Source organism: Giraffa tippelskirchi, chromosome 2 (assembly GCF_054371585.1).
Source record: "Giraffa tippelskirchi isolate mGirTip1 chromosome 2, T2T-mGirTip1v1.2.pri, whole genome shotgun sequence".
NCBI lineage: Eukaryota > Metazoa > Chordata > Mammalia > Artiodactyla > Giraffidae > Giraffa > Giraffa tippelskirchi.
This window is the reverse complement of record NC_137276.1, coordinates 174,990,288-175,015,057: the sequence shown is the minus strand read 5'-3', so window position 1 is coordinate 175,015,057 and position 24,770 is coordinate 174,990,288. Positions and strand designations below refer to the sequence as shown.

Sequence of the window (24,770 nt, the reverse complement as noted above, 5' to 3'; positions counted from 1 at the left end):
TGTATAACTATACATACCTACATGTTTTGTGTGTGTGTATGAAATTAAAACTCAACTGGAACACAGGAGATAAAATGGTCAAGCAGTCAACAGAATTTGCCACACTGAGGAGCTTTAATTCTAAGAGAGCTCCTCAGGTCCTCCTCACATAGAACTTATATATTCTCTACTAGGCACAATTCTAAAATCTTTGAGATCTGCTTTCCTATCTCCAACAGATTAAATATTGATAATGCAAGAGTGTAGGGGAGTTTGTGGTTGATGCTAGCTGCCAGCAGCCTACATGGGGAGAAAAGAGAGCTCTGATAGAGCTCTGATAGAGCATCTAGGCAATGGGGGCACTGAGCCTGCTGGTTAGGAAGAAGCCTAGTGGAAACGAGCAAAATTTCTGGGAGGAAGGGTTTGATTTACTTGAACATTCTCAAAGGATGAAATTTTTGAGACTCAGTGACAAGGTGATATGGATCCAATAGGAGACAGACAGTAAATAGAAATTCATTATTTTGTTATATAAAGCAAGTTGCTTTTTAAATTATTGTTTCCCTATAAATTTTACCACCATGTATTTGTGAACATTCTGAGTGAACTAATACTGCCTGATTTTTTTTTTAAAGCACTTTTGACACTACAAATTAGCTAACTCTTTCTTAAAAGATAATGAGAAGATGAGGTCTTGCATTTCTCATAGAGGAAAACAGAACCACCACAAGTGTATCCATTATAAACCACTGAGGTATGAATTTAGGGAAAATTAGGCTGAATATGGGGCTTTCCTGGTGCTCAGTGGGTAACAAATCCGCCTTCAATGTAGGAGATGTGAGTTCCATTCTCGGGTCAGGAAAACCCTCTGGAGGAGGAAATGGCAACCCACTCCAGTATTCTTGCCTGGAGAATCCTATGGACAGAGGATATATTCCATGGGGTCACAAAGAGCCTGAAGCGACTGAGCACACAGGCTGAATATGGCGCTGCTGTCCATGGGGTCACAAAGAGTCAGACATGACTGAGCAACTAAGCACAGCACAGGTGGCACTAGTGGTAAAGAACGTGCTTGCCAAGACATGAGATGTAAGAGATGGGGGTTCGATCTCTGTACGTGGAGGAGGGCACAGCAACCCACTCCAGTGTTCTTGACTGGAGAATCCCACAGACAGAGGAGCTTAGAGGGCTATGGCTCATAGGATCGAAAAGAGTCGGACATGACTTAAGCGACTTAGCACGCACACAGGCTGAATATGGAATACTGTCTTAACTTTCTGCAACATCCCCTGAACTGTCACCAGAGTTCGTAATTCAAATATGTACTCCTGATCTAAAAATATGCTAGCCCAAGAAACTGAATTATTACCCCTCAGCTGAAAGCATATTTAGTGACCTGATGATAGGAGGAATTTCATTTCATTCAAGCAAATGGTTTTGGTTTTCCAACCAAGGGACAGCTTCATCATGTAAGAGCCATCATTATAATGGAATGTGACTGATTTTTTTTTTTTTAAGATGTGTTTTAACATAGACCTCTAATAAGGGCTATTTTTCATAGCAGTCACCCTGGTAGAAACTTACTCCAGGGATACTGTCATTACTTGAAAGTTGCGGGCATTGCCTTTAGAATTAGTTCCTGAAAAAAACAGCCTTTTTGCTTCATAGCTACCCTTTCTCTACCACCACATGCTGCTGATTACCCTACTATGAATGTGCCTCACTTACACTGATCAACAAAAAGCCTCCTCCTGGATTTGGTATCATGGCCTACTTATCCTGAGCTTTGCTCAGGGTTGGGGGTTGGAGAGGGTTTATGGGATTAAGAGAGTCTATTTTTGACCACTGAATCTGTGTGGCATACCAAATTGCTTTGGTCATAAAGCAATATAAAATTGAGATTACCAAGGCCCTATACCCAGGACCAGAGAATAAAAATTCTCCACAACATAGAGGACTTTTAGGAATCATTTTCATCTGAAGTTTGTGTGCATGTGTTTCTGGCTTGGCTCTTAATTGACCTGCTCTTCCAGTACATGGTGCCTGGAATCTGAGGGAGAACTTTGTCCTTACCAGGACAGTTGTCATAGAGCAACACAGTAAATAAAGTATAATGAGTTAAATTTGAGCACCTAGTCTAGGGTTCTATGTACCCTGTGGGTCTTCAGTAAGAATTTGCTAATTATGTCTGACTCACTTTCAGTGTGAATAAACCACATACATGCTGCTATTAAAATAAAACAACCAACACAAATACTTTCTAACTTCTGGAAGTAAAAAGTGAACTTGCAGAATCACTCTCACCCTTCCAAATCCCCTCTTCCTGCAAACCAATTCAAAGGAAGAAAAGAATACAAAGGGAAAGTGAATGTAAGAAAAACAATTAGCCATTGCAGTCTGCAAAGCCTGTAACATTATCTAGAATGATAGCATGGCCATTGTTCAGGCTGCCAGAGCCCTGCATGTTTGCTAGCTCACCCAAGGTCCTTGGAGAATAATAAACTAAGCAGATTAGATTGTAGACTGATGCCTCAATGCCACCACCACCTCACACAACAAGCACCCCACACAACTGCTCTAAGCATCTGAACACATGCAGGTAGGTAAACCCAGAGAATGGGCACTCCATGTTGGCGAGAGGGGAAGAGGCTGCCAACAAACAGGGCCTGTTTATTATTTAACAGTTGGTACTGCTAGAGGCCTGGCACCACTATAGAGCACTCTCTGTTTCAGTGCAAGTCAGCCTGATTATGAGAGCGTGTGAGCCAAATCGTGTTTACCATAGTCCGTGAGAACCTCAGTGCCCCCAACAGACATGGAAATTCTTACAACAGCTCTCATCCAAACAGAGAACATAGCTCCTGAGATGGAGGTAAAAGGCTTTGTGTGCTTAAATCTTGTCTGATCATCTGCTCAGTGTCTCTACGTTTACTTGCTTTTCCTCTGCTTAAGACTAGTCATTCCTCTTCAATGACATGTGACTCTGCTTTTGGTTACTCTCCTTTGGGACCTAAATCAACCAAATAATATGTGAATTGCCCATCTACTAACAGTGCTCAGGCTATCCTGCATGCTTTGGCTTTCCAGCAAAAGAATTTGCTGCACATGACACCTACCTCCTGCTTCGCCAGGACTTCCTCTGCAGTAAGTCTTCTCTGCCAATGTGGGCCACAGGTGGATGCCTGCCTACAAATCCAATCAGCTGGATAATGCACAACTATCACAAGAGTGGACCTTAATGACAAAGAGCCCTGCTTAGATGGGTCACCCCATTAACTTTGATTTGATTATTCTGCCCCACCAGAACACTTGGCTTCACAACTACAGATGGCACCAGCTCAACATAAAACCTGTAGAGAAAGTAGTCATGTTGGGTTCATAGATTTTCAAAATATTAAATATGATACAAAAAATAAAAATGGTAAGTATTGAGATAGTCCCTGGCTCCTTATGAAAGCACTAATTATTTTTAATAAATGGAAAAGGTCAGAGTTTGATGCTGGGAAAGATTGAGGGCAGGAGGAGAAGGGGCAACAGAGGATGAGATGGTTAGATAGCATCACTGACTCAATGGACATGAGTTTGGGCAAACTCTGGGAAATAGTGAAGGACAGGGAAGCCTGGCATGCTGCAGTCCATGGTGTCACAACAACAATAGAGCACATGAGACAACTGTGTTAACTAGGCAACACAGGTCATCTAATCATTTCCTTTGAAATTTAACATAAATCAACCACTCTTTTAAGTGTAAGAATCTTGGCTTTTATCTTTAATATATACCAATCTTCAATATACACACTATATATCAAGCTTTTGATACCATGCATTCTATACATTTTTAAATAAATTTGAGATAAAATGGGCTCAACGTAAACTAATTCAATATTCTGAAACTCAGTTGTACCTTGGATACTTTCCCTATGATCATGAGTAAATCACCAAAATGTCTACCAATGAAGAGAGAGGCACAATAAAACATACTGTCTTACCTGAAACAATGTATATTATTTTTTCTGTTTTGTTTTGTAATTGACAGTTGATATTTACATGCTGAAATATAAAAATGTTTTTTGTTTATTTTTCCTTAATAATGTTTGTTTTTCCTTAATAATCTCTCAAGTTTAAATGCCACTCAAAGAAAATAATATATGCTAAGTATAGCTGAATAAAGTTAATTTTCTATTTTTCATTTTATTATGTTTTCAAAGAAAGTACTTGTCCATAAGTCACAGGTCAGATACACATACATAGTAAAGAAAACTACAACAACAGGGCAGGTATGAAAAAATAATTTCCTGGTTTAGGATAAAGTTAATTCCTAATTTAAAATTTAATTACTTCTTCTACTGATCAGAGATACTTCATAAACAGCCCCAAATTAAGGAAGTTAATTCTAAAATCAAGGGGCTTCTCTCAAAGCATCCTGCATATAATAATGCTCATAAATACTAGTTAATAGCAGAGCATTGGGTCCAATTATAGGTTCACAAAAGGAAAAGTGCCATTTCAGTCATGACAAAAATATGAACCAGGATTTTTCACAACGAGTAGATGAAAGACGAGTGACATGTGTTTATCTTTGCACTAAAATACTTCACAACTAGGCAGAGACATTAGTAACAGTTCATACGGTTGACAGATGACTATGTGCTAGATACTCCTTTAAGACCTTTATATGAATGTACTCATTTAATCCTCACAACAACTGAATAAACATGTACTATTATTTCCACCATTTTACAGATAAGGAAATTGAGGCACAGTGAGGTTAAGTAACTTGCCTGAGGCAGAGTCCAATAGCACTGATCATTCCATCTGAGATCTGTATTTAATTTAAAGCTATGTGGTCCCAGAGGCCTGTAAAATGTTAGTGCTAAAGCAATTTAAAATTATCTAGTGCAGTACTCTTGCCTGGAAAATCCCATGGACAGAGGAGCCTGGTAGGCTGCAGTCCATGGGGTCGCGAAGAGTCGGACCTGACTGAGCGGCTTCACTTTTACTTTTCACTTTCATGCATTGGAGAAGGAAATGGCAACCCACTCCAGTGTTCTTGCCTGGAGAATCCCAGGGACGGCGGAGCCTGGTGGGCTGCTGTCTATGGGGTCGCACGGAGTCAGACACGACTGAAGCGACTTAGCAGCAGCAGCAGCAGTGCATAGTTCTACAATTCCAGTTTGGAAAGGAGGTTTGGGAAGATTGTGAAGCCTCAAAATTTTGTAAACAGATATACTTTTCTGAGAAAAGAATATGAACTATGAAACTAGTCTAAATTTCTCAAGTGAGAGATTAAAGAAATAAAGCTATGCATATAAATGTCATGTATTACAGTTAGTCCCTTACATATGAACCTTCAGGTTGCAAACTTTCAAAGATGCAATTGTGCATTCCATCAAGGTAGTTGTGAGTGGAATTGCAGCTTGCCCTCTGTCTCCTATTGCTGACGATCCTCCACCTCAACCATCTCCCACCTTCTCTCCCTCCTCCAGTCGGTAACTCTTCTTGCCTGAACATGTGATGCCAGCCATTGTACTGTACTGCTATACTTTTCAAGGTACTGTACTGTCAGATTAAAAGTGTTTTCTTTATTTTTTGTGTTTGTTTGTTTTTTACATATTATTTGTGTGAAAAGTATTATAAACCTCTTACAGTGCAGTACTATATAACCAATTGTGTTAGCTGGATATCTAGGTTTGTTGGACTTATGAACAAATTGAACTTATGAATGTGCTCTCGGAACAGAACGCGCTGGTATGTTGGGAACTTGCATGAGAAAAAAAGTAGAAGAATGAAGCCTAGAAACCAGAGCTCTTTTCATTATCTTCTCAACCCTAACTCCCTCAGCTGACTTGGCCTTCCACGGCAGTAGAAACCTGAGCGAAGGACACGGAGACTTTACCTCTGCCAGTTTCCTATTACTCACTAAAGCAAAGTAAGGAGACAAGAACAGAAACTCTCATGGAGTCTGCTCTTGGATAGTCAATGCTAATAGGGAAAAGGTGAGGGAACACTTAAAAGATAAGAATTTAAAAATTCTTGAAATTTCTTTTTATTTCTCATGGATCTCTTAATGGTAATTTACATTTACACAGAAATCATCTATTGTGTCCAAATTTTTGAAATTTATGTGTAAAGTATTCATAGTAATTATTTTAACTTCTTCTATTTCTATGATTACTTCCCTTCGTCTAACTTTCTGTATTTGTGGGCTTTCTCATTTGGTAATTAAATCATGTAATGTTGACTTGGTCTTTCCAGGTGGAGCTAGTGGTAAAAGACCTGCCTACCAATGCAGGAGACATAAGAGACACAGGTTTGATCCCTAGGTTGGGAAGATCCCCTGGAGGAGGGCATGGCAACCCACTCCAGCATTCTTGCCTAGAGAATTCCATGGACAGAGGAATCTGGCAGGCTACATTCCATAGAGTTGCAAAGAGTAGGACGTGACTGAAAGACTGAAGGGACTTAGCACATATGCATGCAACGTTGATTTATTTATTGTTTTGTCATTCTCTTTGTAAAATACAATTCATGTCTCTCTTTTTTATTTTCTAATTCATTAATTTCTGATTTTATTTTTTATCAATTTTTTCCTTCTACTTTGCATATTTTTTTTTCTTTTAACAAACTTCCTGAGATGAATGCTCGTATGTTTATAATCATTTTTCCTCATAATGTTAATATTTAAAGCCATGGACTTTCCTCTGAACACTGCTCTAACTCTATCCATATGTACTTATTTTCTGTACATTCTGTAATTCCTCTTTAATTAAAAAAATAGATTTTAAAAGTTTAAATTTTACCAAGAGATAATAGTTTTAATTTTTTCTTTAATATTAATCTCTAACTCATTATGTTATGATTGAATATAGCCTGAATTTTCTCAAATGTCCTTCAGGCATAATAGTTTTTCTTCTTTGATCTTTTAACATGGCTAATTGTATTAGAAGACTTCCTAAAAATAAACTATGTTTTTAATAGATGACTTTTTAGTCTTATATTTATTGCTTTAAAATAAAATATATTCTTGATCTTAATTATGCTACCTTATTTTATATTATTTCAAAATCATTTCTTTTCTCTTATTTACTTCATTAATGTGTTTTCTTCCTAATAGTTTGGAAGTTTTACCTCAGTTTGTTAATTCTCGTCTTGAAATGTTTCTCAAATTTACAGGCTTTATTTTAAATGTAGTTTCCATGTCTCATCCCTCTTCACCAAAAAAATTCAGTATGTCTGGATTGAGATACTGGGTATTTTTTAAAAGGCTTTAAATGCACATTCTGATGGTCTGATGACCACATCTTGAGCAAACTGTTCTAATGGTTAACTTTATACATTTTAATAGTGGAGATAAAGTCTTATTTTTTATTGCATGACTTTATAATACAAATTTGGTTTATCTAAAAAATTATTCTAAAAATCATGAAAGCACTCCACTATATTCCTTTTACCCTTCCCTCTCTCTTTCCTCTTATGGCTGGACTTCGATTAAATTGTTACCTTTAATTATTATTATTATTATTATTATAGCTTTATACTGCATCTACAAGGGCTTCCCAGGTCCCTCAGTGGTAAAGAACCTGTCTGCAAATGTAGGAGACTCAGGTTCGATCCCCGAGTCAGGAAGATCCCCTGGAGAAGGAGATGGCAACCTGCTCCAGTATTCTTGCCTGAGAAATGCCATGGACAGATGAGCCTGGTGGGCTACAGTCCATGGGGTTGCAAAGAGCTGGACATAACTTAGTGACTAAACAACAATGCATCTACATCTCTGTTACTAAGTTTGCCAAATTTGGGCAGTATTGATCCCTCATTCCCAGCTTTTAAACACAAGTGCATTAATTTACACTTGTTTATGTTTAAGGGCCATTTGAGTGTTTTGTGCCAGTTTTCATATTGAGTTGTTGGTCTTCTTTCTTATCAATTTGCAGGAGTTCTGATTTATTAGGGAGATAATATTTTTATTTGAGATATGAGTTGCCAATCATAATTATCACCTTCTCACATCATTTAAAAAGTATTTTTTAAAGTTTTTTTTCCTCATTCACAATTCTAGTGATATTATTAGAAGTTCTTTCCTTCTGCTACTTTCTGTATCTAATATGGCTTTTAGTTCTATAATAGCTCTACTTTTGTCTTCCATTTCTTTCCTGTTCTCTCATAGGTTACTCTATCTTTTTGTTGTCTTACCTCTTTAATCCTGTACATCTAATCTATGACCTCTTATTTTTATAAAGCTACAGTTTCTTCTATTTCTTTGCTATTATGAGGAAAAGATATTGTTTTCAAGTACAACTCTTTTACTGGTATATATCTTGATCTTCTATTCCTTATGTCACTTTTGATTTAAATTAGCTATGAATGGGTTCATACTGGTTCCTTTCTGATTATTTCTCATCTTTTGGTCAGCCATTTTTATTAGCTGTTTGCTGAATAGAGAGGCTGGAGGAGTGAAGTGGGGGAGTATACAGTTTCATTTTGCGCCATATTTGCTGGCACATTATATCTTTTCTCTTCAGTTCTACTATGTACACTGTTCAAGGAATATGCCTCTGCTCTGTAACTCCCCACTTGGGTTAATAGGAGCCCTAAGGATTTGCAAGAAGCCCTGTATGTCTCAGATATTGCTGGTCATAATTAATGTTTGTTTTCCTTTTCCTAAATGTGATCAACATGGCAAAAGCTAATGTGGGTTACTATCTCCACCATGCCACCCTCACATCCTGTTTTGGTACATGTGTCAGGCTGGTGCCAGTTTCTCTGTTGACCTGTGTTGTAGAACAGGGCTCAGGCTGCATCCACAGACCACTGAGAGGCTAGCCTTTCCTGTTTCATGTAAGCAACAATAGCATGTGTCCCTCAGAGTCATTCCAACTACTTTGGATGTTCTGGCTATCACATATGTTTAACATACTCTTGATATCCCATTTGACCTGGTCTAAATTTCATAGTATTCCTTTGTGATGTGGGATTGTGTCTGTCTCCTAAAGGAAGATGGGTTTTATGTGCCTCATTTTTATTTGCTTTTTGTTTGATTGCTTATTAGTTTTTGTATAAGGAGGTATGAAGTAAAACTGCATTTACATTTTCATCTATGTCTTCTTAATTGGCAAATAGAGTGCTTCATGTATTAGCACCTCTTCAACTCTTCCCTCAACTGTTTGGCCTTCCAGTCCCCAAAACTGGACAAATCCATTGTAAGGGGCCAACTAAGTATTTACATGAGTTGACCATTGTATGTATCCCCTTACAAGCATATTTGCAATAGAGGCATTTAAACCCTAAACTTGAGACTTTCAGAGGAAGCTATGAAATGAAGCTAGCAGCATATTAAAGCACAGAGACATTACTTTGCCAACAAAGGTCCGTTTAGTCAAGGCTATGGACAGGGAGGCCTGGTGTGCAGTCCATGGGGTCACAAAAAGTCAGATATGACTGAGCAACTGAACTGAACTGAACTGAACTGATGAAATGAAGCGATGGCTGTAGAATGACAAATAACACGGAAGATGTGGGGAAGAAGCTCAGTTCAGTTCAGTTGCTCAGTTGTGTCTGACTCTTTGCAACCCCATGGACTACAGCACGCCAGGCCTCCCTGTCCATCACCAACACCTGGAGTTTACTCAAACTCGTGTCCATTGAGTCAGTGATGCCATCCAACCATCTCATCCTCTGTCGTCCCCTTCTCCTCCCGCCTTCAATCTTTCCCAGCATCAGGGTCTTTTCAAATGAGTCAGCTCTTCGCATGAGGTGGCCAAAGTACTGGAGTTTCAGCTTCAACATCAGTCCTTCCAATGAACACCCAGGACTGATTTCCTTTAGGATGGACTGGTTGGATCTCCTCACAGCCCAAGGGACTCTCAAGAGTCTTCTCCAACACCACAGTTCAAAAGCATCAATTCTTCGGCACTCAGCTTTCTTTAGAGTCCAACTCTCACATCCATACATGACTACTGGAAAAACCATAGCCTTGACTAGACATACCTTTATTGGCAAGGTAATGTCTCTGCTTTTTAATATGATATCTATGTTGGTCATAACTTTCCTTCCAAGGAGTAAGGGACTTTTAACTTCATGGCTGCAGTCACCATCTGCAGTGATTTTGGAGCCCCCCAAAATAAAGTCTGTCTCTGTTTCCACTGTTTCCCCATCTATTTGCCATGAAGTGATGGGACCGGATACCACGAGCTTAGTTTTCTGAATGTTGAGTTTTAAGCCAACTTTTTCACTCTCCTCTTTCACTTTCATCAAGAGGCTCTTTAGTTCTTCTTCACTTTCTGCCATAAGGGTGGTATCATCTGCATATCTGAGGTTATTGATATTTCTCCCAGCAATTTTGATTCCAGTTTGTGCTTCCTGCAGTCCAGCATTTCTCATGATATACTCTGCAGATAAGTTAAATAAGCAGGCTGACAATATACAGCCTTGACGTACTCCTTTTCCTGTTTGGAACCAGTCTGTTGTTCCATATCTAGTTCTAACTGTTGTTTCCTGACCTGCATACCGATTTCTCAAGAGGCAGGTCAGGTGGCCTGGTATTCCCTTCTCTTTCAGAATTTTCCACAGTTTATTGTGATCCACACAATCAAAGGCTTTGGCATAGTCAATAAAGCAGAAATAGATGTTTTTCTGGAAATCTTTTGCTTTTTCGATGATCCAGCGGATATTGGCAATTTGATCTCTGGTTCCTCTGCCTTTTCTAAAACCAGCTTGAAGAAGTTAGGGGGCCACAATTAGTATCTGAAAAATTACCTCAAGTGGCAACTGATAGATATGTTTGAGTTGCTTTAATCTCTAGAAATTGCTCCTACAATGCCTCATTTTCTCTACAACAGGAGAATAATAAGAGAAGTAGGTAAATTTTCTTGATAACTCTTTAAACAATTTTCTTTTAAACATTAAGGTGGAAATCTTTATTTCCAGTTTCTAAGGAAATGATATCATAAAAGTACACTGGCATAAGAAATTTTGAATTCTTAAACTCTGCCTGTCATGTATTATCCATAAAATTTTGGCAATTTGTTTAACCTGCTCAAGCCTCAGTTCTCCCATCTGTAAAATGGGAACAGAGTCACTCCTTTTTTTTTTTAACCATAAATAGCAAAGATGAAAATGCTTTGTAAACTAATAAACCACCAGAAAAGCAAAAGGTTCATAATAATAAAGGATGATCTAGATAAAAATAAGGTATTATGATACTGTCAAAGATAATACGGAAACAAGGGGGCAGGTTGTCCTATAAACATGATATGCTTTTGTGACTTTTTTGTGTGTGTTTTCTAATTGTTCAGCTAGGCTTTGAACCGCCATTTCACTTCTCATTGCTTTCAGTGAGTCTGCCTCTAGGAATAAAACTTTCTCTCTGTTTCCTTTTCCACAGTACATTTATATAGTCATTGTGTACTTTTTTAATTGCCTCAAATCTGATGTGAAAGATGGTATAGAGTAATGAGAAGAGAAAGAAGCTCTGAAGTCAGACAGACCTGGTTTGAATCCTGGATCTCTGTCCTTGTGCACTTCATTTAATATCCCCAAATTTATTCCCTCATTCATAAAATGAGTTATAAGTATAGTTATGAGAAAACAAATTGTATCATATCTACATAAGGTTTGGTACATGGTATGGGTTTTAAAATCAGAGATACTCTGAAGGGCTATCTAATGGGTGAAGTTATTGGATTTCATGAAATCTCATTTGCCTTCCTAAAAGCATATTTTGCTTATTTCTATGTTTCTTTAATTGAGTTTTTAAGACATTCAACAACTGATATATTATAATACTTTGATCAATAGCTTATTTTTGCATGAACCATTTCACTTTTTTATAAATGCTACCATAGAATCTACTTTTCCGTAAGATCTACTCTTTGTTGATGTCCTTGGCTAATCTTATAGCTCCAACAGTTTCTCTGTTTCAATTAAGATCTTTCTGTCTTAATTAACTTTTTTCTCTTTTGTAAAATAATATATTCCAATCATAAACTTTCAGGACAGAGACCATATTATCTCTGTTCATAGTGCTCTAAATATTATGTAAAAACTGTACCAGTATTAAGCAGTGATTATGCATGTGAATATTACGGATTCCATGAATTTATCCACTCTGCCTGAACTCATTCCTAGAAGATCACAGAATATTATTATATGGCACTTACATAATCCTTTATCATTTTACAAACATCCCATAATCATTTAATGGAAGTCTTCAAAACACTAGAATAGGTTGATCTTGTTATTAAGAGGAAATAAAGATGAAGTGATGAAACCTTGTCAGATATCACATCTCCTACTACCAGGAAAAACAGGATTAGCACTCAGTCTCTTATTCTCTGATCTGCTGGTATCCATTGAGCTAGAGTTATCTTAGCATCAGAGGAAGAAACAAATCCATTCATTTCCAAGAATTATAATTTGGAAAAGATCTGTTCAGTGTTAAAGAGGAGGTTCTCTTTATTTTCAAAATAAATAAAATGCAAATCCCAGTGATTCTTGGGACTTGGGGGTGGGAAGGGAGGCAAGAAAATTGCAATGTAGGGCCAGTGAGCAGGAAGGAGGTAAAAGAGATGAAAAAAAAATCGATGGTGGGTGAATCCTCAGTCTATCATCACATGGGAGAAGTAGTTAAAAAGCCAGGCCACTGTCTTTTCTCATTGATGTTTCCTCCAGAACCTGTGGGAGAGGAAGAAACACTGCTATGCCTTCGTTTGGGGAGCAGCAGGACAAGGCAGTGTCTCTGCAGCTAAAAGGATCCCTTCCTGACAGATGCGGGGTTAAGTACTAGAAAATTATTCCCTAAAATTACTATCGTTTAGTCAGTAAAAACAAACAAACAAACAAACAAACAAAAAAACAGTTTCAGAGAGAAAACAAGGTGGTGAGATTAAATAACATACAAAATTTGATGTGACCATCTAGCATTTTTGTGGGTTTAGGGTAGAGAGTAGAAAACACCCTGAGTTGGGATTTAGAAGTCCTGGGTTTAGTTAGAGCAGTTACATATCTAGCTGTGTGACTTCAAACAAGTGGCTTAAACTCTCTGGACCTCTGATCCTTTGTATTTAAAATGAGGGGGTTGGTTACTAAGTAATGTCTAGGAGTCCTTCTAGAGATCGAAATTTTCCAATTTATAATAGCAATAATTAACATTTTACAGTGCCTTCCCACCTACAAATGGTTTTCACATACATTATCTACTTTGATTCTTTTGCCAGGTCTGAGGCAGTATTATGAGTATGCCCATTTTAGAGGAGAGATTCAGAAACCACAAATGGCAGAGTTGGCATTGAACAGATATTCCCAAGAAGAAAATACCCCTTCGGTAAAAGAACTAGCTAATGCTAACAAGGATAAGTAATGGCAGATAATCTAGGCTGTGAGCTCTTGTTTAGGGGGTGCCACAGAATTTCTGGATGCTGCACTGGGGCAATGATAATCTACCCTGTGGAATGTTATCTGATGATGTATTTATCAAAAAAAACTAATAAAAAGAAAATTAAAAAAAGATACAATAATTGTTACTGCACTACACCCTAATGAATTATTGTGTTCAAGGTTCCTACAAAAAAGAAAGTAATATTATACTCGGCTTATGTTTTAATTGATTTATTAATATTTTATCACAGGAATGTAATTTAAGCTCCTCATGATTTAGATCTCATAAACCTTTAGCATTTTGCAAATTCAAATTCCAATTTAAAGCCAGGGCGAGCAATTAACTTTTCTATCATCTTGTCAGGGGAGAAGGTTCGTGTTTAATTTGAGACAAAGTGACAGAAATATATATACACTGTATGTATTACTCCAATTTAATTTATGAGTCAGCACCATCCACCTTCAAAATGTAGATTTAATAGAAGGGGAGGAAGCAAAGGCCGTGCTGTCATGATACGGCTGTGATATCTGCCCTGAATTTCTTATAAAAAAAAAAAAAAAAGCCCCTGGTTTGTCGAGATACCAGGCTAGATGGATTGCAGGCCTGTTTTCAATTCTTTTGTTTTAAATCCATTTACTAATTCTTTGCTCATACAGCCCACAATCTCATGCAGATCACAGGGAGCTCCTACCCCCCACTTCTACCTCTGCTCCTACTTCACTGTTGGTTTCATGTAGAGCTGCCCCTCTGGATTTACCCTAAATCTAGACAAGTGAGATACATTGTGGAAAATATTGTCTTCAGTTCATTTCTTCGTCCCTGTTCTCACGTTTCAAAGCAAAAACCTCCTCAAAACTTTATATTCTAATTTACAGGATATACATGGCAAGTTAAAACCGTGCCACTTTCCAGTGATCCTTTACAGAATATTTAGGGACAGGATCAGAAGAAATGAGCTCAAACCACAGAAGGTAGTCAGGTGAACAGAAGGGAAGTACTTCCCTTTGGTGGTTATTAAAGACTGGAACAGGGCTACAGAGAGAGGTTAAGGAATTCTTCCTAGCTGTGTTATCCTATAATTCACCAAAGCTGCACAATGCTCTATGCTGATGAGATGAGTTACATGACATCTCCTCCCTGGTTCAATCAAAGGGAAGCAATTTACATCTCAAACCAGTTCTCTCATCAGTGAGACATAAAAACTGCAGAAAAGAGACACAGCAAATGTGCTTATTTATACAGCATCAACTCAGTTGCCACTGTTCTTTATTATTTTCCTTCACTGCCTCCTCCCTTGTATGGTGGCCATTTTTAATAGGATGCCTTAAATTCTAAAGTGAGTAAAACACAAGAATAAGAACAATTCAGGACCAAAAGTAACTAAAGATTTCTCATGATTCTGACAATCACTGGCCCTTGTAGTACTGGGCCAGTTCCTTTGTTCTATTTAAAAATAAAATCGGGTTCCCTCTGCACAATACAAGAAGGGAATTTGAAGACAGTTAATAGAAAACTCTGGAAGGTAGCCTGGCAAATGTTTATTCACTTTCCAGGCATACAAAGCTGTGCTACATAAGTGAATGCAGTGCATTTTTCAAAGAAAGGCTATGCTGAATGAGTGTGAGGTCTTCATTCATAAAACAAGCTTATTTTACTAATAGTCTCAATTAATCACAGCTTAATTTTGTCAGATGTTTTGCACTTACACACGACAGTGAAAATCGCCAAAAGTGCATTTACTGCACCTGCTTAAATGCAGTCATATCCCTAAAAACTATTCCAGTGAAGGGGAAACAGCTCCTACAGACATGGCTTTTAGGCAGAATATGGGATTATGGCAGAGGAGTTTAAATACAGGAGGTAAGAATGGTAATCACATTCATCAAGTACACAAAGAAGTAAAAACAAGAAGCTCTAGATAATTCTTTTTAGTGGACTCACTAAAATAACAATAACAGCTTGATGAAGAGAACATGATTGTCGAAAGCTTGTCCATTTTACATTTTCTCTTTACATCGTGCAATAAAAAGGAAGCACCTGCAGTTCCTACTTGTGGGTTTTTTTTTTCTTCTTCTGATGTTAAAAGAAATCATGGGACATCGTATTTGCTCTAGAAACTCCTAGTCTAATCTTAAGCACACTCTCCCTCCTGTAAAGAGACATTTGAGCCCTCTAGGAATACCTGTGCAGTGCAGAGAGTTTCTACAGCCTACAAAGTACAGTCTTGGCTTCACACCCTTTTTCTTCATTCAAACACACCAGCCCTTTTTCATTTTGGACATTCAGCTAAAATCGACTTCTCTGTCATGAACCATTTTAGACAAATTATACCAAAATATGTTGTAATTTCCATTTCTTAGTGGCCTCTATTTTACTGACCAACATCATCCCACTGTAGTTTCACTGTAGTGGTGTCCTGACTCTTACCTAAAAAATTCTATTAACTACCCATCATGGGTACTCAACGTGCATTAGAAAGCCATACACTTAATTACACTGGAGGGCTGGTGTGATCTCACATGAAACTTGAGCTATCTTTATTAAAAATAGAAATTGCATTTACTTAATGCTTCTTATGGTAGATCAGTCCATTTTAAACTTTCAAGATTGTATAATGAAACAAAACAACATTAAAAAAAAAACAGAAAACATCTAAAGATTTTAGTAGAAGTATTTTACATGCCAAGAGAAGCATTCTCTCTCTCTTTTCCCTTTATACATTCTTTCCTTCCTTTTCTTGCCTTCCCCCCCCCCCTTCCATCTCCCTCCTTCCCTTTCTCTTTTCTCTAATACGGAGGGGGTGATGGCAAACTTTGAGTAAGGAAATAACATTTTTGTTTCAAAATTCATGTGCTTTCACTACCTCAAACGCTGATTTTAGGGAAGATTTTTGGTGACTTCTTATGACATTCTCTCTTTTTCTCTTAGAGTCCACAGATAGCCTTTGGGGATCAAGCTATTTCCACACATTCCTATCATGGCCTCCGGTACTACACACTGTGGTTCGTGACATAGTCTAACAAAGGTACTCTTTTACAAAAGACTGCAATAGCTAGTGAAGAACTATTTTTTTCAATTACTTTTGTAAAGGCACAAAGTAAATGACAGTGGAGTGTGTGCGTAAATAAAGTGAAGGTTCAGACTATGCTTAACAACTACAGTGTCACTAAATAGGCATCATCTCCCCTGCTGTTCTACATATCTAGATTCAAGTCTGAGGCTTTAAACTCTCTTACAGACAAAGCAGGGTGATGGGCAAACACGTCTTTCGTGTTCCAATAGCAAAGACAATATGAGAGAATAATCTCTTTCTACAGGTTCTGTCACAATAAACACTCAATATACAAAATTCTGAAGTTATGACAAATTTATATTTTTACAAAATGGTTTTTCACAGACCTCTCTCTATTGATGAGATAGCAATTCTAAGTGCATCAAAAATGTGGTTTAACTTTTTTATATTCATATACCTTTTTAAGAAAGACTGCTATCATATAAGAAATGTCAGTATTTTCAGATCAGAGATTTCCAGAAGAACAGATCACAACATTGCAACAGACTCTCTTCATACTCATGCATCTAATAAGATCAGTTAAACCAGTGGGTAGGAGGTGCCTACAGGTGATTGTGAGGGCAGGTACTTTCAAAGTGGAGGAGGCTGAAAATAAAGTCAGACCTATAGTGCTGTGCTTTCATCTTTCTCCTTGCCCTCCCAGTCACCCTGCATCTCTCACTGATGTGCTTTAACTGTCTTGTGGCATTCCTCTTCGAGCACTTTTGAAAACTTACAGTCTTATGAAAGTAGATTCAATCCTGTATCACCGACTAAAGGCATTTGGTCCTTTAATGCTTTTACTGAAATCAAAAGTATCATGAATACACCTTGAAATTTAAGACTGGGAATCATATTTTAAGGATGCCTTAAAAAGTCTTCCAGACCTACAGGTTGTACAGGGCAAACATGTGTACATCATATGGGCCAGTCTCTACATGGCTCTCCAAGATTTTGAAGACTGTCAAAGTTCATAAAGCATTCTTTTCTGTTTCTTGTCATCCACTAGACTAAGTCTTACCTCAGGGCCTGAGGACATCTTTTTACCTATGCCTGGAATGTTCTTCTTCTAGAGTTTGGCTTGTTTGCTCTCCTTCTTTATTCTTGTCTCTACTCAAATATCATCATTTCAGGAGACCTACACCAACAATCATATTAAAACAGCTTGTCACCTTCATCCTACCTTAGCTTGATTTGTTTTTTTTTATAAAAGATGCTTGCTCCTTGGAATAAAAGTTATGACAAACCTAGGCAGCATATTAAAAAGCAGAGACATTACTTTGTCAACAAAGGTCTGTATTATCAAAGCTATGATTTTTCCAGTAGTCATGTATGGATGTGAGAGTTGGACCATAAAGAAGGTTGAGGACCAAAGAATTGACACTTTTGAACTGTGGTGTTGGAGAAAATGCTTGAGAGTCCCTTGGACTGCAAGGACATCAAACCAGTCAATCGTAAAGGAAATTAGCCCTGAATATTCATTGGAAGGACTCACGCTGAAGCTGAAGCTTCAATACTCTGGCCATCTGATGTGAAGAACCAACTCATTAGAAAAGACCTTGATGCTGGGAAAGACTGAAGGCAGGAAAAGAAGAGGACAACAGAGGATGAGATGGTTGGATGGCATCACCAACTCAATGGACATGAATTTGAGCAAGCTCCGGGAGACGGTGAAGGACAGGGAAGCCTGGCGTGCTGCAGTCTATGGGGTTGCAAAGAATCGGACACAACTGAACAACAAAAAATTTCTTCCTTAAATTATATAATTACTTGCTTATCATCTGTCTTCCTCATTAAAATATGAGCTTTGTGACTCAAAGACTTTCGTCTTACTCCCTATCACTTAGCATCACTAGTGACTGGAACTGTGTCTAACACATGGTAGCTGTTCACTATACATTTCTCAAAAAAGTAAAACTAAGATACCATCTCTTAAATTTCACAATTTAGTTTCCATCTTCTGCTGAGAAGAGAAGGTATCATACAATGACCTTTCACACTTTAGACAAGGAAGAAGTCAACGTGGAAGAATCCTGCTCTAGGAAGAGTGTGTTCAGACATGGCTTGAAATCACAGTCTGTTGCTGCGGAGTGTTTATTTTATTGTCTGCCATTTTAGCTAGACCACTGAGCTGATGGAATTAACCAAGGACCTGAAAGGTCACAAACAGACAAACACCCCACCACCACCACCAAAAAAAGGCGAACAAAACCTCCTCAAATCCTCCTTACTCTTGGAATTAGAGAACTTGCTACTTTACTCCATGCCAACAACAGCTAAAGAAGAGAGGCATAAATCAGGAGAATTTTGAAAGCTATTTCACTGAACCTGCCACCTATCACTCATATAAGAAAAGGCAATAATCCATCTATTCAGACTGGTGGGTCATAAGGTTCTAAGTGTCATTTATTTATCTGAAACTAGGGATTCCTTGGAAATATTTTATATCCATAATAATGAAATGACATGATCTTTGTTTTTCCTTCAGATGAACATCAAACATTTGCTTTAAGATGGCATACAACTTTTAAAATACAAACACCAATTAAATGAGGTATTTTTTAATTAGAGAAAAAATGTCTATCATAATTTTAGTGGCAATAATAGTTCTGTACATTTCTCTTAGCAATTTTAACCTCAGATTTCTAAGCACTATGCAAACATTAATTTACTAAGTTCTGCTGTATTCTCCATGTGAATTAGAATTTTATCATTTCTTTATTATTTTCAGATGAGAATCACACAGACAGGTCCATGACTTGCCAAGATCATATAGCAAGGACATTAAAGAAAAAAAGAGCAGGATCTTTCCGTTTTGAAAGTGGGTGCTCAGGGAAGAGTAAAGAAATAAGATAAAAAAACGCCTAAAATAGCACCTGGTTTTTCTTATCTAGTGCTCTCATTCAAGTTTGTTTTGGCAAGGAAAATAAACTAATAGGTCAGTTCAGAGGCTAAGGACTCTGAATAAACATCCCTGAAACTAGTAGGGTGAATCTTTAAGAATAGTGCTAGTGCTAGTGCTAGTGATAAGTCGCTTCAGGTGTGTCCAACTCTGTGCGACCCCATAGACGGCAGCCCACCAGGCTCCCCCATCGCTGGGATTCTCCAGGCAAGAACACTGGAGTGGGCTGCCATTTCCTTCTCCAATGCATGAAAGTGAAGTCGCTCAGTCATGTCTGACTCTTAGCGACCCCATGGACTGCAGCCTACCAGGCTCCTCTGTCCATGGGATTTTCCAGGCAAGAGTACCAGAGTGGGGTGCCATTAGTTAGCTATTATTACGTGCCTGGCACTATCCTAAGAGCTAGTGGAAATAGGGAAATGTGCCTTTTCACCATGGTATGCCCCGAGCCTAGAACTGTGACTGGGCCAGAGTGAATGCTGAATCAGTACTTGTTGCTATACATGTATAAATGAGAGAAGCATTCTTGGTTACAAATGGCTAAACTGTGTGAATTTTTAAACATAATCTGTTTGTAAGCTAGAAGCAGTGACTGAACTGAACTGAACTGATATAAATGCTTACTCTTAAAAGTGGAGGAGAAAAGAAGAGATTTGATATGACCTGATGTGTAACTTTGGACTGCAAGGAGATCCAACCAGTCCCTCCTAAAGGAGATCAGTCCTGGGTGTTCACTGGAAGGACTGATGTTGAAGCTGAAACTCCAATACTTTGGCCACCTCATGCGAAGAGTTGACTCATTGGAAAAGACCCTGATGCTGGGAAGGATTGGGGGCAGGAGGAGAAGGGGATGATAGAGGATGAGATGGCTGGATGGCATCAATGACTTGATGGACATGAGTTTGGCTAAACTCCAGGAGTTGGTGATGGACAGGGAGGCCTGGCGTGCTGCAATTCATGGGGTCGCAAAGAGTCGGACATGACTGAGAGACTGAACTGAACTGAACTGAACTTATGTATAACTAAATCTAGGATAGCAGTGAGCCTCTTTACAATAGAATCCATTGATTTAACAAATATTTATTGAACACACACTATATTTCAGGTATTATAAGGGGTTCTAGGAATAAATACAAGGTCTTTTTGTTATGGAACTTAAATTATTGTTTATGTATCTGAGAGGAGGGTATCTTTGTATTTATACAATTATGAGGCAAGAAATTTAATAAACCAGTAATTTCTGTTTGTTTAGATTTACCATTTTATCATCCTAATTTGCCAGTGCTTTGACATTTCAGTCTCTTCCTGGGCATCTATGAGGAAACTATAAAGAAATGTAGGTGTACTGATTATTTAAACTATATATTCATAAATTTGATGGTTAACTGACAATTGCTTAGACAATGTGATCAATGTCTGAAGTTTAATTTAGGCATCAGAGTGAGTTCTGAAAGGTCTGAGTTGTCTATTTTAGTTACTCATATTGTCAATTCTCTCAATTCCACCTATATAAATACACTCTAGAGCTTCCATTTGGACTGTATAAAATTGCATTTTAGTGAAAAGAAATTTAAAAGTACACAAAATATTAAAAGATAAAAAGGCCTCACAAACTCCCTGTAAAGGCTGGCAATCTTCTCTACAGTCACCTTTGGGTGCTGTCTCTTTCTTTACTACACAGATTCTCTCAGAACATAACTAGCCCCAAGTGTGGCTTGTTGATATGTAAGCATAACTGCATTTATTTCACTCTGATAATCCACTTGAAATGCTCAGTTTTTCAAAAACAATCTCATTTCTTTTGCCCTCATTTTTAGGACAAAATATCAAGCCTTTGCAAATATTTCTGCTTATAAACTGACTCTTCAAGTTTGCTATGGAAGTTCACTCTGTAAGTAAATCAATGAGATCCAAGGAAATCTAAGTTTGATGTTTAATGGTGGCTCAGATGGTAAAGAATCTGCCTGCAATGTGGGAGACCCAGGTTCAATTCCTGGGTCCAGAAGATCCCCTGGAGAAGGGAATGGCAACCCATTCCAGTATCCTTGCCTAGAGAATTTCATGGATAGAGGGGCCTGGTGGGCCACAGGTCATGGACAGAGGAGCCTAGGGGGCTATAGTCCATGGGGTCACAAAGAGTTGGACATGACTGAGTGAATAATAATTGCTAGCAGCACACTTAAGGCTATTTCTCCTCCAAAAATTAAACTGAAATACATATTTTGGCTGGGAGTTCAGCAATACCAGGGAAACACTCTAAACATTTGTTAGCAAAGGAAGAAAATAAAAAATATGGTATTGAGGTATTTGATTTTTAGTGTATTGAATTCAAGAACTAGATTCAAGTGACAGATATGCTTTAACCTGCTGGCTCTGTGCATTTGAAAAACTGAAATTTGATATCTAAAAATCACCCTTATATTCAGAATTACTCAACATTCCTTTTCTGTTTGTACACCTCATTCAGTGATACGACAGCCCCAGGCATTCTACTACCAATCTCCTTGTACATGTCCATTGACACTGTCTCTATCAAATTTGATGCAATAAAATTAAATGGAATTAAATAAAACAGTCTTCTTGAACCTCAGTATTTCTCATCTCTTATTATATTGTATTTCTTATCATTTCTTATTTATTTAGCTGAGGCAAAAAGGTTTCCAGACTCAATTATACTTTTCCTCTTGGTTTTCTATTTCTTAAGTATTTTTTCTCTGAGAAAGTTTGTTCATGTCAATTGCCGAAAGAAAAGACAGAAAGAAAGAGAGAATCCTTATATAACTGTATGAAAATAAAATGAATATAATAATAAAGCAACTGCTATTGTATAGCAGAGGGAACATTTCCATCTGATGTTTACCATAAAATTTTCATCTGATTCTAATAGTTTTCACAAAATAACAAACACACCTATTGCCTATTTTGAGAAGATTCTAAATTGCAGATGGTATATGGGTGGTAGGTAACAGGGAGAAATTGGGTAAGGAAGACAGATTTCTAGCTTTGGCTTCAAGAGTTAAATTTTAAAAGGAAGTAAGGAGTAAGTGTTGAAGATGATATGCAATTGGCTTACTATTTCTCCCATCACTTTTAGACATGAGGGTAACCGTACATTTCCTCCCTTCATTTCCACACTCCCTTTAGCCTGCACATGGATTCTACACTTCCCCCTCAAACCTGCTCTTAATGTTAATTTTAACCTGATTTCATGTGTTTATAAACATTTTGAGGGGTATTAAAACACAATGGGGCTTCCCAGGTGGCTCAGTATTAAAGAATCTGCCTGTGATGCAAAAGATGCAGGAGATGCTGCAGGTTTGATCCCTGGGTCAGGAAGATCCCCTGGAGAAAGGAAAGGATACCCACTCCAGTATTCTTGCCTTGGAAAATCCCATGGACAGAGGAACCTGGTGGGTTACAGTGTTGCACAGAGTTGGACACAACTGAAGCGACTGAGCACAAGACACACAGTATGATGTTTCTCTGGAATTCTCTTTCTATAAGCAACAGCAAGACGACAATCAAATACTCATTAATCTCCTGGAAAAAAAATCAGTAAGTTTCTTGTGTCCTTCATACAGGATTGTTGTTTATTACAAATCATGCTGAAAGACCTCACATGCAGCAAATTAAAGCATGTGGCATGTAATCCATCACACAGAATGATCGAGGACTGAGTCAACACTTCTAGGGCTTCTACACTCCTCAACTATGGGCATTTCCATGGTGCTCATTTCCATGGCGTTCAGACCTTCAAACTAACACATTTGTCTAAAAACAAATACATATGTAGGAAAACAGTTCTCCAGGGCTCTCGCCTTTTCAGCTGCTCTTAGTTGACAGATGAAAAGTCAGATACAACATCTTGAAATTCTGAGTCTTCTTGTCTTGAAACGGAACTATTTGTCCCGAATAGTGAGTCGTTCACAGCTTCAATTAAATGGACAAAAGAGTCACAAAAAGAGGCTTTTGGGTTTTCATCCTGTAATGGTCTCCTCCTTGGTTTCCCTCTGACTCACACCCACTGGTTTCAACTTCATTTTGAGGATACATAAAAATATTCTGAAAGAAATCATCATTTTCACTCTCTCAAAAGAGTTTCCTAAGAAATTTGTTTCAAAACAAGGTGATCTCTAACACTAAGAATACATCAGTATCTTTCAATATTTCTTTAGAGTTCATAAATCTTACCTATTCAGGGATCAACTGATACAATTTGAGGGCAACTGAAGAAATCACTCCACCATCTTCCTGTGCCTGAAATTCTATCACTTGAAATTCACAGAGAAAGGCAGAAATCATTTGATTCTATGTTATTCTGAGAAGGGTACCATTTTATTTTTATTTTAGAGATGAAGAAACCAAGGTACAGAGAAGTTAAGTAACTTGCCAAAAGTTTTTTGGTAAGTAAAAGGGCCAGGATTTGAACCCATGGTGTCTGATACCAGGCCTTAGCCGTTATATTATACTGATTCCCTGAGAAGCAGAGATTAGTAGAGAAGAATGGTTAAATGCGTGATTTTGGAGTCAAATGCATGATTTTGGAGTCCAATCAGGTGAAAGCCTATAGTAATAGGGAATTCCTCCTGCCTGCCTATATTGGAGCTGGCACATTAGTTTTTTCCTGCCTTTGGACTTGAACTGAGATTTGGCTCTTCCTGAGCTCAACCTACCAGCCTTTTGATTAGAACTATACCATCAGCTCTCTCTTCTCAACCTTCAAACTATACTCCAACCACATCATTAGTTCTCTTATGTCCCCAGCTTGACAATTTCAGATCTTGGGACTTGTCAGCTATAATAATTGTGTGAACTAATCCCTTGTAATAAATGTGTGTGTGTGTAAATATACAGTTAGATGGATGCATATAGAGATCTATCTGTCTATCTATACATCCTATTGGGTTTTTTCTTCTGGAGAACTCTAACAAATACAATAAGTAAAGTACCTGAAATAGTCATACAGAAATGATCAATAATTCCTTTTTAAATTGCTATCCTAAGAAAAGCCAACAGAAAAGAAATTACAGGATGGCAAAGTCTCCTTCAATAATGAGAGTAGATAAATCTAGAGGAGGAGAATAAATAGTTTGTAGGCACTAGGTCCTTAAGAAAGGAGGGGGAAATTTAAAAAAAAACATTCTCCAGCTAAGTCAGATGATTAGTTTATGTAAAATAAAGGATGGTAGAAAAACTGTACATCAAGAATAAAAGCTACTGTAATCCTCCCCTACATTGACCTTAAAGGAATTTTGGTTCTTTAACATGGTGGTAAAACTTGGTGAGAAAACAGATGTGACCTTACCATTTGAGAGGTAAGAGATAATAGGGAAGGGAGAAAATTAACAGAAAAGAAAGTTAGGTATATTTAATGCCCGACTTATTACGTACTAATTCAGCCAATTCAATTTCTATATATGCATTTTGTTCCCAGCTATAAACTATGATGAATATAGAAAATAAAA

At 37.7% G+C, this 24,770-nt stretch overlaps 1 protein-coding gene across 45 annotated transcripts in view; it reads right to left on the bottom strand.

The window, feature by feature from the left end:
- Positions 1–24,770, bottom strand: part of ZBTB20 (zinc finger and BTB domain containing 20) — an 825,041-nt gene that overhangs the window by 530,781 nt on the left and 269,490 nt on the right. For 2 of the 45 annotated variants that reach the window (XM_081572048.1, XM_081572045.1), the window contains one exon: positions 3,969–4,029. The exons of the other annotated variants lie outside the window; for them this stretch is intronic. The gene's annotated coding sequence lies outside the window, so the exon portion shown is untranslated. The remainder of the gene's footprint in view (positions 1–3,968; positions 4,030–24,770) is intronic. 45 annotated transcript variants of the gene reach the window in all.